This window comes from Xiphias gladius, chromosome 1 (genome assembly GCF_016859285.1).
Source record: "Xiphias gladius isolate SHS-SW01 ecotype Sanya breed wild chromosome 1, ASM1685928v1, whole genome shotgun sequence".
NCBI lineage: Eukaryota > Metazoa > Chordata > Actinopteri > Istiophoriformes > Xiphiidae > Xiphias > Xiphias gladius.
Window position 1 is genome coordinate 24,408,526 of NC_053400.1, and position 16,363 is coordinate 24,424,888.

The 16,363-nt window shown below is 38.0% G+C and overlaps 1 long non-coding RNA gene across 1 annotated transcript in view; it reads right to left on the bottom strand.

The window, feature by feature from the left end:
• Positions 1-3,491: 3,491 nt before the first annotated feature.
• The window catches only part of LOC120794153, a 31,011-nt gene continuing 18,139 nt past the window's right edge, over positions 3,492-16,363 (bottom strand). The window contains exons 2-3 of the long non-coding RNA XR_005708101.1: positions 4,834-4,883; positions 3,492-4,060 (exon numbers count right to left, since the gene is read on the bottom strand). This is a non-coding gene — a long non-coding RNA (uncharacterized LOC120794153). The remainder of the gene's footprint in view (positions 4,061-4,833; positions 4,884-16,363) is intronic.

Consider the following 16,363-nt stretch of genomic DNA (forward strand, 5'->3'; position numbering starts at 1 on the left):
AGACCAACGCGACATAATGACATTCATGTATTAATGGCAAACATTTGCAATCGTTCATACGTTTTCATGTCAATTGTGTGTTTGAATTGCTTACATCATACTTTTCTGGATCCCCATGCAACTTTTAGCTTGTGGAAACAAGAACAAATTGAGCAAATGAGACTTTTAATTTTAATTTCAGTCTTTATGCTAATGCTATGACTCCTAAAAATAACATCATTGTCTGTGATTAATGGAGTAAAATAGTTGAGATTCGTCATGATTGAGTCACATAATAAGATCCATCCACCCATTTTCTAGCTGCTTATCCAGATCAGATTCATGGTGGGAAAAGATCAAGCAGAGCAGCCCAGATAACTTTTCCTGAGCAACTTGCTCAAGTTGCCTCACTAGGTGCTCCCAGACCAGCTGGGAGAGTCGCTCCAACGCGCATGTGTGTATAATGTATCTTCCCCACCAATCCAGTTTTCTAATTAAACTGAAAATATTAGATGATCTTCTGCCTCATGTGTAGTGTACATGAAACATAGTTGTACGGTGTAAATAAACCAGTTCTTGGGTTTTTCCATTTGATTCTTATTATTTTTTTTTTTTTTTTGACCCACATAGGTGTGAAAAGAATCATTTTTAAGATTAAAATAACTGTCAAGGTTTGAAAATCAAAAATCTTTTACATAATTTATCTTTTGCACTGTACATCTGCAGAAAAAATAATTCAGTGGAAAATTGCCACTAAATGGCCAAAAGAAAATTGCTACAGAGGATGTAAAGAATAAAAAATGGGCATTCTTGTGCCCCACAGCCAGTCGTAACAGATTCTACTGAAAGGGGGCGCAACTTGTTTTGTCACCGCTGGGCAAAAGGGTTTGCAAAAGGGGTTTACTAAAAACTTTGAGATTCCAAGAAATGGTGAATTGATAAAGCACTTTTAATGAAGATTTAAATAAGCTCCAAAACGCAGTGATGTGATTTTATTCTCACAAGGGGAATTTAAAAAGGTTTTGTAATAAGTATTTCATGCTGTAATTACAGTTGATATCTATTTATTGTCACACTTGCTCATATTTTGATATGTATGCTAAACAATGGGTATATAGTTGTTTTTAAATGAATGTATGGGAGGTTTGAGTTCTATATTCAGTAACAGTATAGCTATAAAATAAGATAATCAGGTCTTTTTCTAGAATTATTTTCTCGATATTTGTTATTGTAGACGCAGCCGAATTTTAAATCTGTAGTAGACCCCTCCCTAATTCATCTCCCATGCAAAATGTATTTTCAGTTAATGTTATGAGGTATGCCACAACATGCTGTAAAATGAAAATTGAGTGGGTGAGTTATATCTTATAGAACCAAAACATGCTGTTTGAAAAACACTTTGCGTAAAGCAACACCTTTGTGCGTGTTGTCAGATTTTGAGTGCAAGTGATTTCACCGAATTCACGGCTGCAAAGCAGTAATGGGCTCATTACTTTCCCCTGAGGCTGAAGAGAAGAAAACACCAACTGCAAACTTGAAAGTTGGTGAGAACCACAATTGTATAGTGGGTGGTCTTGCCCCATTGCCCACAAGGGACAGCACTGAGCCCATTCCACACTTGAAAACAAACTTAAAAATAGCTGTCTTCCAAGCAGTGGTTAAGACAGACTCAAATGGGGCTATCACTGGTACAGTCGATATACCGGGTGATGTCAACGCAGGTCACGTTAACATTGTCTGTGCCTTAATCCTTTGTTCTCCATACAGGGATTCCTTTGTATTGAGGTATTATTACTGACACAGATTCATACTGATGCAAAAGCGTCTATATGCAGTTGAGACCAGTATAAAACAAAATATGACCTGATTGAGAGACTGTGCACAAGCCTCACTCTGTTTTGAAACAGCAGATCACTAATATTCTGCAGAATACTGAGCATTGACAGAACTTCATATATTTTCTGTCTGCAATCCCAGTACCTGCTGCATCAAAGAACTCACAGGTAATTTGCCCTCCATATTTATTTGCTATCCACTTCATTTATAATTTGTTTTACCAATTAAATTGACTTTTCTTCTGGCCTAAAAAGGTAACAGCATTTGCTCAGCTGTGCTTTGGAATTAACATCCAGGCTCATGTACCAGATTGTGTGCCCAGACCTTTCTAACAGGCCATGCCTGCAGTGGTGTATTTAAAAGCACAGTCATGGAGCAGCATCATCTGCCGGAAAAAGCCAGATCAAATAACAGATCCAGATTCGCCGAAAATCATTAAATTTAACATGCTGGCAGTGGAAGTCCTTGTGGCTACTGAATGAGAAATTTTTTCAATCAAAGATTGGAATTCTTATTCAATCCCCGCAACTGCCATTTGGGGACCAGACTTCAGTATTCACAAACCAGAACAGCGTGTTGCAGAAAAGAAAGACCCTTTACCATTTCAAAATTGATCATGAACTTGCGGTTGGCAGAAAAATATTTGTTTCTTATGTATCATTCCTCTGTCTTAAATTGAATAAACCCATACTACAATGTGTCCCAATGTAATGTGATGAAACAAAAATTAAGTGAGTTTTAGCAGTGTGTAATGCTCTTTATTTTGCCCTGACCACTGTTCAATCGTGGCTTCCCGCTAATCCGGCGATGTCTGTCATAAAGGCTGTAAATGTGGAACAGTCACACAAATATTCAAACAAATATCACAGACTAGGGACTTAACTGGTAGGACTTTGGAGAATTTGGAGGGATTCATCAGGGTAAATCTATGAGGGGTTGGCATTTATATAGTTGTACAGAGTGGAGTTATGTGTATACTTGTGTGAAGTACTTATATTCTTGTGGACCTGTGCTGACATTTTTATGGAGCAAATTTAGGGCCAAATGTTCAATAGTAAAGAACAATGAAGCGTACTTGCAACCCTATTAGTTCTTGTGTAAGCCTCCTGTAACCTCCACATTTGATTGCTCATGAATTTCATCGTTTATTAGATACAACATATAGAAATTTCTGCCAGAGTTTTGCTCTTTTGTTCATAGACGGTTGAGGTTGTCTGCATCTGCTGTTCATTTGGTCTCTTGTCCAGGGTCCTTGTCATTTCCCCCTTTGTAGTGTTCCTCTCAGCTGTTGCATGTAATTTCATGCACTGCTCCAGTTTTCCTCTTTAGGCAGGTCCTGTCTTTATGGTGTATCATCAGACATCTTAAGATGTTTTTCAGCGGCTCCCTGTGACTTCAAGGCTGTTATTATGTTCCAACAGCCCAGCTACATAAGGGAATCCCACCGGGATGGTCTTGGTGATTCCAGTTGAGTAAGTGTTCTTCCTGGTCTTAAGTCTGTGTCTCATTATCCACTAAACACTGCAGTTTCCCTTGGACCTGCTGCACCTCCCACTCTCTATCCTTCCCTTCAGGGGGCTTTTTGCCCTGGACATCTGCTTAGTTGTAAATAGTAAAAAAAAAAAAAAGGAAAAATCTATTTGTTTTCTCTTTTATAGTTTGGTTATTCTGTGTGGTTTAGAGCTGCTGTCTAAATTTTTTTGCTCTGAGACATTTATATTATACATTTTGCCACCTTAATAATGCAATCTAAGTACAAAATGAAGTGATACAGCTTCACCATTGAAGCAGAAACCGAAATGAAACCCGTTTTAGCCAGGCGAAACTAAATGGTTTTGGTCTGGCTGTACCTGTTAAATGAGGAGACTAAACAGTGAGCAGGGGATTGGTAGAGCATGCAGGCAGATATATGGTATGCTGAACATTTGCTTAGTTTGATAGAATTGATTAGAGTAGACCCAGTTTGGTTGCACATGTGTAAAAACAAAGTTTTTTGTTTAGAATAGTGTGCTGAGCGATTGCAGGGTTCATGGGGTCGTGCCTACAGAGTGGCTATCCTTGTGTTCATGCAGCATCAAGAGCTCAGTCAGAAGGGGGTATTTAGGCCTGTGTTGGCGTTATGTGGAGGGCCAACGCTTACCAGCCAGTGAATCACTGCTTTGGTCACCGTAGTTTTGATTGCTTAGGTCTGTTCAGCTAGTTTGTGAATATTCTGTTCCACCGCAGGCATCTGCTGTTGAGTCGCCTGCCAGAAGTGCAAGAGGTTTCAAATGGCATGTAGGTTGTTAGCCCCCCCACCCCACGTCATAGGGATTATATGTTTTGTACAATAACGATCGGTATTTTATTCTTTTACCACCTTGTTTTTTGTTGTTGCTCTACAGTGGGAAAGCAGAACATCAAATAAAAAAAAATTGCCATTTTAGGTAGAGAGGATGAGGATCTGACACATTAAATATTCGAGCAAAACGAATTTATGAACTTCTGTTCTGTCAATAACTGGCACGGAAAAAGAAGACACTGTATGTATTACATAAAGTTATGTGACGCTTTTCTCCTCCACTTTGAGGCTAATTTATGTGGTTTGCAATTCCATTCATAGAATCGAAGGATTAATTAGCAGCAAAAAGTTGATAGCTCTCCATGTTTTCTCCTCTGTCAAAGAACGCCATCTGCACTGCCTTCCTGATTAATGAGCAGGTGGAGTAGGAAGCATTTTCATCATGGTGTGCACTGAGGCAAACGAGAAGTGAATTTACTATTCCCAGAACACCAAAATATCAAGTGATTTTTTTTTTTTTTTTTTTACATAGTCAATACAAAAATGATTTTAATTCAAGCCATGTACATATAAAAATGAAATCATTTTTTAACAACATATAAACATGTTCTTCTCTGCACTATTATGAATTAATAAATAATAACAACAACAAAACCTTGATTAAAAGATTTTGAATGTACAACAACAACAACAAAAAAAAACAAAAAAAACAACAAACTCCCCTATAATTAACCTACCTTTTTCTTGCAATGGGGAGGGCTGGTTTGTGGCCATCTTTGTCCAAATGCTAGAGAAAGCGAGAGATGGAGAAAGAGCCAAAGTTGTGATCATTTATGATGTACTGTGGGGATAAAACCTGGGGCTCCTACGCTGATAATGAATAAGACTGAATTTGTCGAATCGGACGCTTTTCCCATTTTACACAAAATAGCAATTTTGTTGAGTTGATTGTGATTTGGATCACCTGCAATTTACAGTAACTAGAACATTTTCTGTAGATTGTGCTCTATCATGCCTGGGGCAAATACTGTACATACTTGGGAATAATTGTTTGCTCTCTACTAACAATTCAACATATTAGTGCAAGACTCAAGATAACTGTATTGTTGGCTCACAAGCCCTCACAATAGCTTTGGGCACAACATAAAAAACACTTAAAGAAATGTAATGTATTTGCAAAAAAAAATCCACTCTTAATTAGTAAATTATGTACAGTCACTCAAAAATAATCCTGGTCCAAGGCTATAGTGTTCATTACAACAGAAGTTATTGTAATTTTTCCAGAGAAAATCCAGTAACTCTGTCCCTTATACCCCTCCAAATAAATTGGTGATGTTTCCTAGGACGCAATGTCCCTGAACTACAACGAGTTTTTTTGAATTTATGAAGGGAGAATGTTCATGCAAAAATGGGGCGTTAAGTTGCTCTTTAAGACTGACTGCCAGCTGTGGGGTGACCAACCCAGCAAGAGCACGTAAGCACATGGACAACATGTTCACTTTTGCAGCTCCATCTTTTCTAATTCCACCATCACCATTGCCAACATCAGCAAGAAAAGCCATTTGTTATTCTATTCATATCCTGTTGTTTTTTTCACTTATTTAAAAAAAGTAATATTTAGGACTGATGCTGGAGACCAATGCTCTTATCCAAGGTTTAGGTTACTAATACAACTGGGAAAAAGATCAGAGATGTGGGTAGAGAATAAAAAAAAAAGTCATGCTTTACTTCCCATGGGCAGATGTTGTGGGGAAACAACATTTTGTGTTAGGAGTGACTGTATGTAAAAGCGTTTGTAAATGGATAAGGTTCTCCCGCTTGAGATGCTCCTTAGATGAATACAAGCAGCATGTATTGATGTGGGAGTGCAATCAACCCCCCCGGTGTAGAACAGGACTTCAGTGACATCTCTGTAACATTGAATTAGATGATGCACAAGGCAAGCAATGGCATCACAAATAGGATTATTAAGGAAGCAGAGCAGATGTGGGCTGTACCATTGACATTCATCTGTAACAGCAGTGTCTAAGCCATAGCAGCTACTGCCTTATGGGCTGTGAACCTCTCATTACTCTCACTTACAGTATCCACTGATGACATCACAGATGAGGCTGTTTTTGCTTTGCAAGTGAGTCATTCATGCAACAAACCTAAAATTTTGAAGGTCAAATGAATAAGTTATGTAAATTTTTCTGAGCTGAATGCAACCATTAAAGTTAACAGAATCTCTGTGTGGCCCTTGCACAGCTGGAAATGGAATATGGGATCTTTAAAATAACTAAACAGCATTGCACTCCATTAATATTATATACAAATAAAGCCGTCTTAATTGATACAGCACAGGTGTTTGTTAGTCAGGAAGGCTTCATGCAGTAAGTTAGGGGCTTTGTTTTTAATTACCTCAGGGATTTGCTCATTTACATTCTGCCTCTAAAAGTCTCTTGTTGATACTAGGAAGTGTGTGTGTGTGTGTGTGTGCACACATACAAGTGTATGTCTAAGTGTACTGTATATGTTGCAAAGTGGTTTGAGGAGGGTGTGGGTAAAGAATCAATAGCGTTTTAATGGGAAATCTCCTCAGGTAAAATCCAGGCCAAAAAAAAAAAAAAAAAGTATGAAATTCAATCTGTGGGATTATATTTTGGAGGTTGGATGGAGGAAGGAGAGAAATGTAAGGAAAGGCACTCGATCTTGGCCGTCATGTACACTATTCCTGAAGGTCAGACAGCTTGTTATAGTGTACAAACATTAGATGTCCAATGGTGCTGCCCTGTCATTAATCTGTTCTTATCATCTAAGGCCAAACCTGTGAAAGAGTCTGCATACTGTATACCAGCATATCTCAACAGTCCACATCTCCTCTGATGTAGAACGTCACAACGTGATGTCTAAAAACCATGGCTACTCATCCTTTATTTAACAACCATACGCTTCAGAAATGAGGTCTTTCTTCTCCCGATGGCTGAAAACAAGCTGTGTATCCATAGCCCCCCCCCACTGGTCACATATTTTTCATGAAGATCATCTTTCCTCAAGAATTTTATTGACATAGCTACATTATTTAATGATACACTGTAGAGCAAGGGCAAACATTTTTAGTTGGGGGGAGGTTTGGGAAGACATTACAATTATAGTCTATAGTTGCTATTTAACATGTTGAAACGAACCCTATGTTTTGTGACATACTGTCTTATACTACAGATTTTCCTTATGAGAGACATGAAGTAAATGTAATTGCTGTTTGGTTCACGTTCAGTTTTTCCAATGTAGGAATTTCTAAATTACAAAAGCACCAGAGACAAGAGTTTACATACTGCACGCAGTGTGTTGTTAGTTTGATAAAAACATCTCCCTACCAACTAATAAAGAATAAAATTCCACCAGTACAACCGAGAGAAAGAGAAGAAAGACAGTGGACAGAGTGACATTATGTCAGGACTTCAAGCTGCCACCACACTCTATTCTATACAGTGTTGCAAAAGCAAGATATGGACTGCAGTCCAACAGTTCTCTAATGGATGTAAACATTAAAAGACTTCTGTTTCACATCAGAAATGCCCCACCTCCACTAAAAACATCAACACAACTGAATATAGATTCACTTCCAAAGCTGATTTACATGTACTAGAAATGTTTCTGCTCATCATATTCGACTTAAGTGTTACCACTCTGCATTTTAATGTTTCTTGACGTGGATAGCATTCAGGACTGGACAGCAATGAGTTTTAATTTTTGTAAAGCAACGATTCCTCTGGGAAAGTTGCAATAGATGTTGCATTCAAAACAGGATATTTAAAAAAAATGTTGATCCCAGAGCTTTTTATTTTCCTGGAGCGCTGAGTTAACATGCAGTACCTCACACATATCATTTCATAGTCACATTTTAATTGCTTTCCATTAATTACTCATTCTGAGGAAGCAGGGCATTTGCATAGATTTCACATCCAAGTGTGACCTACTGTTATGTTGTGTGGGTGAAAAAGGTTCCACTCATTTATACGATATGAATAAAGTATGCAGTTGGAACCTCCTCCACCAGACTACACCAGTGTATGCTTGAAGACGTTATTTCAGCTTTCAGTGTGCGCAGAGGCTAGGCTGAGTTAGGGCTCCGGGTGACTGGGATTTTGAGTCTGGTGTATGTTTGTGCTTGGAACAATATTTTTGTTTTTTGATACCACTGTTAACAGTGATACTGTTGAATGTGTGGGAAAATTCTGTTAATAACCAGACTAGTTTTTGGTAATCTTGTAAAATTAGATTTGGATGAAAAAAAAAAAAAAAAAAAAAAAAAAAAAAATCTGATTTAGCATAAAGCCAGGAAAACTTCTCATGAATATTTGTTTTTACAGTGGGATTAATGTATTAAATTTATATAAACAACTATGGCGTGCGTGCATGTGAATAATTAAGCTGTGCTTCGGTTTGAGGGTTATGTAACTACTGTTCCCACGGTTGCAAGTTTACATACATTAGTCTATAACTGACCAAAAAAAAATAAAAAAAGTTAGATTGCCTTAATGGATAGCTTCACCATGTTGAGAATATAAAAACGCAGCTGTCAGCCAAACATCTAGCTAAGTAGTATTAGACGATAACATAGCATCTTTTAATTAGCATAGTATTAAGCAATATGGGCAAATGAACAAATGTAGTTTGTGTTTTGAATGATTTCAGTTATTTGTGCCGAGCAGAGAAGCCACATTCGAAACATCCACTGTGAGGAAAAGTTGCAGTGCAGGCAGGAGGTTCAACTCATGTAACAGGCTTGGCTATGAAAAAAAAACTTAGTTAAGCAAGCTTTCAGTTGCTGCAGGCATTCAGGATGCAGCACACGCTGTCCAAGTTTAATATGACGACTTTGGCCATTCCACTTGTTTTTATTGCCTCTCTTGCATGACATACACACTAGTGACGTCTAGCTTTAATAAATAAATAAATAAATAAATAAAAAAAAGTATATGAATTTCAGCAGGATTATGCGGACTGGAAATATTCTATTTCCTAACCTGGTGTGCTCTGGCAGCAAGAGCTATAGGAGCATTTGTGAAAAGGGATATGTTAGAGGAATGATATTGCATACTAGCTGAAAACAACTTTTCAATGTCATTCTGTATTTACCGTTTTATTTTTTAAACAGAAAAAAAGCGAAGATGAACTATAGAAGCTGATCATGCCCTTGACTACAAAAATCTATATTAAGTCTAGGCTAGTGTACCCAAGTGCAAAACCGAGGAGGACGGCATTGAATAGAAGAGCGTTTATTGCAGGGTTAAAAGGGATGGAATTTGAGTCAGGGATGAGAAAGACAAGAGGGGATGGCTGGGAGCACGGGGACCGGGCTGGTGGCTGGTTGTGCCGAGATGGGGAAAGCTGAGGCTGAGCCAAGCAGAGTGTCCGGAGAGTGAGAAGCTGAGCAGGGGTCCAGGGGCGGAGGCGCAAGGTTGACAGTATAAGGGGCCGGAAACGGTGGCCGGAGCAGAGCAGACAGGATGAGCAGGTACTATAATCTGGCAAGGTGGATGTGGCAGACCTGAGTTTTCGTAGAAGTCTTGATTACAGGATGGGATGCAGCTGGTGGGCCTCTGAACTGAACTCCAGTACACCTGTCTCCACTCAGACAATCACACTCACACACAGACACTAAGGGAGAGAGAGACCTCAGGCTAGGTAGAGGTGGAGGACGTGGCATTCTAATTAAATCGGAATCATAAATCCTCGTGTTAAAAGAAAAACAACCTTCACTCTGAGACAGCTTTTGAGACAGAATATTGCTCTATTTCATTTCTAAAAAGCCCCTGCTGTTGACTAACTGTTGACTTTCAGTTCTTACTCAGAAAGCTCCTTGTCTGCAATCACCATCATTTCTCAAATGTATCTCACTTTTTCTCTTCTTTTTTATATCCCTGGGGAAATAGAGGCCATTCTGCTGTCCACAGCACATTCCCCTGAAAATACCTCTGGGGATCCTTTTCTCAGTTGCAATTCCATCACTCCTATTATCAGTCCCCAGAGTGCCACTGAGCCTTGCCTCTCCTGGAAAGCAGGGAGGCACTGGAAATGTCGATGTCATGTCATTATTTGCGGCAGTGGATCCCTAGTGAGAATATATGAGACTGATATAAAAACTAAAATAACTAAATAAACAAAAACTACTAATAAACAAGACAAATTACTTTGGTAGAGCAATAGTTAAGCAGAAAAAAATTTGTTAATATGAAGCTTAACATCACTGTTAGAAAGTTACATCGATTTGGCATTTCAAATAAGCATTTACCAGTGAAATGTAACACACTGGTAAAAACTTTCTCCAGAGGGCCACTGAATACTTTACAGTATTAACAGTGGCATGAAAAGGTTTGGGCACCCCTGGTCAAAATTTCAGTTAAAGGTGAAACTTTCTGTTCAACATTTCAAGCAAGATTAATGTATTATTTTCATTACAAGTTTAGAGTTAAAAAAAAGGAAAGGAGCAGTGCACAAAAGTTTGGGCACCCAAAGAGATTTGAGGTCTCAGATAACTTTTACCAAGGTCTCAGACCTTAATTAGCTTGTTAGGGCTACGGCTAGTTTATAATCATCATTAGGAAAGGGCAGGTGAGGCTAATTTCAAAGCTTAATAAATACCAACAATCAGCTACAGAGCACTCTGAAAATTAGAATAATTGATGCCCACAAACCAGGAGAAGGCTATAAGACGCTTGTGTTTTCAGGTAGCCGTTTCCTCAGTTTGTAATGTAATTAAGAGATGGCAGTTAACAGGGATATTGGAGGTCAAGTTGAGGTCTGGAAGACAAAGAAAACTTTCTGAGAGAACTGTTCGTAGGAATGCTAGAAAGGCAAATCAAAACCCCCGGTAGACTACAAAAGACCTTCAGGGAGATCTAGTAGACTCTGAAGTGGTGGTGCACTGTTCTACTGTGCAGCCACACCTGCACAAATATGAACTGCAAGACTTGGAAACAAGTCTTGTGGACTAATGAAGTTAAAATAGAACTTCTCTGCCACAATGAGCAAAGGTATGTTTGAAGACAAAAGGGTGCAGAATTTCAGGAAGAGAACACCTCTCCAACTGTTAAGCATGGGGGTGGATTGATCATGCCCTGGGCTTGTGTTGCAGCCAGTGGCACAGGGAGCATTTCACTGGTAGAAGGAAGAATGGATTCAATTATATACCAGCAAATTATGGGAGCAAACATCACACTGTGAAAGGAGGATGGCTTCTACTACAGGATAATGATCCTAAACACACCTCCAAATCCACAATGGACTACCTCAAGAGGCGCAAGCTGAAGGTTTTGCCATGGCCCTCATAGTCCCCCTACCTAAACATCATTGAAAATCTGTGAATAGCCCTCAAAAGAGCGGTGCATGTAAAAAAGCCCAAGAATCTCACAGAACTTGAAGCCTTTTATAGGAGGATTGGACGAAAATCCCCCGATGTGAAAACCAAAAGACTCTAAGCTGCTACAAAAAGCTTTTACAAGCTGTGATACTTGCCACGGGGGGCGTTACTAAGTACTGACCCGGCAGGGTGCCCAAACTTTTATTTCCTTTTTTGTTATGTTGAAACTGTAAAAGATGGAAATAAAAAAGTAATCTTGCTTAAAAATTAAATAAATGTGTCATCTTTAACTTTATGCCTTTTGGAAATAAGGTCATCTTATTGTCACTTAACTATTCACAGTAAAAGAGAGTTTGCTCCAAACTTTTTCATTCCACTGTGGTTATTGAAGAATCTCACAGTTGGCCTTTTCTTGAGCGCTTATGTTTCTCAGCTGGTTTCTGTTATATTGTTTTTCACCCATGTATGCCATGAGATTCTGAGAAATGACAAAACTGATTTTACTAGCTTGCCTTTGTAGGGGATTTTTTTTTTTTTTACATTTTGCACATCCACATTAACATCTTGAATAGTTTGTTTTACTACTGGATTTTATTACTGCTCAGCATATAGTCTAGAATTCTCTCTTAAATTTTGCTCTTACATGTGAATAGTTTGACTTATTCATGAAGTCATTGCTGAAAGACTGGGTTCTCTTATCTTGAATCAAACCAAAACAATGTGCTGGTCCCAAGAGGAATCTCACAATAGTACTGAATCATTTTCTTCTCTTCTTAATTCACTGATATCAAACATATCTGTAACTTTGTGCAGATTTCTGTCACTCTCTGTTGCCTGTTTTATTCCTTCTTTTATTCGTTATTAATGTCTCAAGAGCTTTATTTCAAAGATTGCTTAAATCTTAATTTAATATATATATTCTACATTAAAGGAAAGGGTGGAATGTGTCACATTATTTAAGCAGAAAATGCCATTACCAGAATTCAAAATATTTCTTGTCAGTATTTTCCTGTTGTACGCTGACAAGAGAATAAAATCCCCCATGACAACTACCAGAGGAAAATCCTAATATATGGCTTCCATTCATGCGAGCGCACATAGTCATTTAAGAGCATTATAGGATTTATGCTTGACTTCCAGTATTAGTATTAAAATTGTGTGTTTTTACTTAATTTTCTCGCTTGGGTGTTTATTAAATGATAAAGGGCAATATATCTACACTACCATAATAGTTATATTTGTAATAAGCAAATAATGCACTGACTCATTTATGATTGGTGTTAGTGTTCCTTTATTTTTAAAGTAAGTGTAGTTTTGTGATACAACATCTTTAAAGGTAATTATTTATTGTTATATATCAGGAGATCATGATTTATTTAAAACAAATGTGACATGATTTTGAGCATTTATACTTTATGTAGCTATTTTTCCCTTGTGTATTGTCATCTTCATATTTATATTTCAATACTAAATTTTTCGTGGTATTAAAATACTGTTATAGCTGTGACATGGTTACTTTATTCTCGTTAACATATAGATTTGTAATCCTATATTAGTTTCTCTGTCTCTATGCCAGACACTGGTAGAAAAATACATGAGTTTTGTGTATCCTCAGCTGCTTCAAGAAAATGTGATGGTAGACAACAGCATAAAAACTACATGTGAACCACAGTGTTGGAGGGCTCAGGGTCAATGATATCTTCAAATGCCTAAACACAGTTAGTTATACTGATAGGATGCCATTTGTGTCCACAGTTTTCTTGGAGAATCAAAACAGCTTTTCCAATAGTTGAGGGAGTACAATTGAGGTGGAAGGTTGTTATTAAGTAAAAGCAGTGAAGTGCAAAACCCCTGTTCCAGTGAGATGTCAGGACTATAGAATAAAAATTGCATTTGTTAAAGGGAGAAATACCAGACCACTTATTTTTAAACACTAATAACTGTTATATTGTGGCATACATGCCTCTCACTGCTGGACTCCAAGGATATTACTACCCGACTTATTTTGTCAAACTAATAAGGATCTCTTTTGACTTTTTTTAAACCATTACTATGGCATCATTCTAACTAGAGTAATACTGTAGTAATACTGTATGTTCATAAACATAAGAATATCAGTACATGTCTGGCTGCCTCAGAAAAAAGTTTTAGATCAGAGACACTTGTGCACTTAGTCATATAGACATGACTGTCTGTTGTGAGGTTTCAGACAGTTGGCAGATCATTCAGTCATATTTAGTTCTGTCAAAATGATTCTGAATGTTCTAACCTTAGTCAACGCCCAAAACATTTGCAGTTACCATAGAAAATGACAAACTATCAGAGAGACATCTGTTTGCTTGCTGGTTTGCAAAATGTCTAGGTAGTTGCGTGTGAATGTGTATAGAAAGGCAGGGAGTGTGTGCATGTGTGAGAGGGAGACCTGATGTAGTGAGAGCTGGATAAGAAATTTGCAATCAAGCTGAGTCAGGTCGAGAGCCTCACTGCTGTGAAAAGGCCAAAATTTTTTACAGACAACAAGCTTTATTTCTATAAATGGATCACTCTGTAACCCAGATACTGATCTTGTCAGGTATGAGTCTGGGAATAAATGTTGATATGCTAAGAAAAGGCCAAAACTTTTATAGTCATGTGGCATTAGCTGTCTGAAACTGGCTGCAAGCCTGTTTGGCCACTGTGACTAAAAGGCTGGTCTTCAAGCTTTTACACCCTTCATTAGTTATAAAGCATCACATAAAAATAGATGTGTTTCCATAAAAAACGAAGCATACAAGAGTTACAGACTACTTGGACACTGTTAATCAGTGGTTTGTAAGCACTTATGATCAAATTAAAGGGCTGATGGGAAGATCTGAATTCTCTCCAGAGCCCAAAAACTGCCTGATAAAGCCCCCTGTGATTTTCATTCAGCTATCCCTGTGTCACCTTCATCTCACAAAACCGTTTTCTCGTTATATTTTTTATATTCTCAGAAATATTTTAATATTCAATATTTGGAATGTGTTTTTCAAAAATATTTGTTGACAGACATTGAAGAGGGTCATTGAGCAGAGTATCTGTGATGGGCTGCTTGACAGATATCTCAACAGTTGATATAACACAAGCTTGTCAGATACCATTAAGTGTCTGGACAACTACTGAACTCCATCATTGTACTGTTGCTGAAGCACAATCTAAAGACATTACACACCTTTTGTTAGCGAAATATTGATTTCTAACAACAATTCCTGCAATATCAATATCTTCCTACATGCAATATCTTGTTTTTTTCACTCTAGACAAATACTGAAAAAATAGGCTGAGCAAATAAAAATTAAATCTGTTTAATTTCAACTACTGTCTTAATTTATGTGCTTACATATTGCCTTTTGGTAAAGTGTAAGTGCAAAGCTTGGGTCCTGCCTTCAAATGGTTTGCATGAAAGTTAGCCGCGGTACCTGCGATTGTTTTTCTTCTTTTTCTTTGAAGTGAACCAGGTCTGAATGAGCTACAAGCCCTGGCCAAACATCCGACCTGGGTCTAGCCTGGGGGAAAACATATGACCGCTGGCTATCTAGTCACTGTGCTAGGGTGAGCCACAAATTGGGATGTCACACCATTGCCTTAGCTACGCCCTTGCCCAGAGCAAAGATAGGTGAAGAACAACATCTGCGGTCACATGTCCTTCATCTAAGGTGTTGGAGTGTGGCCAAAAACTAAAGTTGGTCCAAATCCTTTGGCATTTTTGTTTTGTCCTATCGCTGTGGATGCACTAATGCGCTTTCTCAGTAAACCTGCCAAACATGCTGATATGGTATGGTGTCTCCTGTAGTTCTGTACTAAATACAAAAAAGCTTGCAACCAAAACCACCCGGTTAAAAAACTGGGTCATGGTTACATATTTTTTGATATAAAATAAAATAAGATAAAATGAAAGCGCATTCTATTCCATGTGGAGTGATTTCACAATAATTCTTGATCTCTGTTTGCAGTACATTATGCCAAACAATTTCACTTCACATGTGGGTGTTCAGATAGACAGCCAGCAGTGTTTATTGTCACACACTCAATTTAGAATTGCTCTCTGCATTGGCACAGAGGGAAAAATATAAAAGTCCTCTTTAGAGGACTCCAAAGGTTTGTTTATTCATAAGAACTTCATTTGTTTCACTATTGCACAGTGACTTCTAAGACGAGGCAGCAACTGCAGCAGGGATAAGACTAATAAGGAGGTGTCAGATTATGCAGTGATTTGACACACTGCTTTGCAATTCCACGGGCATCTTGTGTTGATATGTGGTCAAAGTTGGGTGATAAGAAGTCAGTGGATGTCATAACAGGGCATCAGGGTTAAGACTATATTAAACAATTCAAAACCAAAAGCATTTGTGGAATTTAATAGTGTGAGATAATGAATTCATGACGAAAGAGGATAAACATATTTAAAGGTTGTCTAAGTATGTGTCTTTGTTTGTCCCAAGGGATATTTTTCTATCCAAAAGGTATTGTTATACCAAAGATATACTCCAGAATTATCACAGTGGAGAGCAATAAACTGCAAATATTCAAGTTCAGTGTTCAAGCAATAAAATCAGTGAAGTGGTAGGAACATGCATATCACATATTGTTTGTTTGTTAAGCAAAAGAAGCTATAGCAGCTGCCTGTGTAAAAATTGCGCAATTACTGCTTTCACACTTGTTTCCAAAGCGTAGTTCAGTTTACTGCTCTGGAAGATGTTCTCAGGTTTAAATGAAAGCACCATGCATAGAGGGACCATATAAAAATATGGAGAGGACATTGATAGGGGCTAAGGTCTGAGCATCCAATTTCAAAATTGAAAGGAACATTTACATCTCTCTAAACAAACAGTTGAGACAGAATTGGATGACTGAACTTTGTCAAAGGCCTCAATTTTCAAAAATCGCGCAAGACTGAAACATGC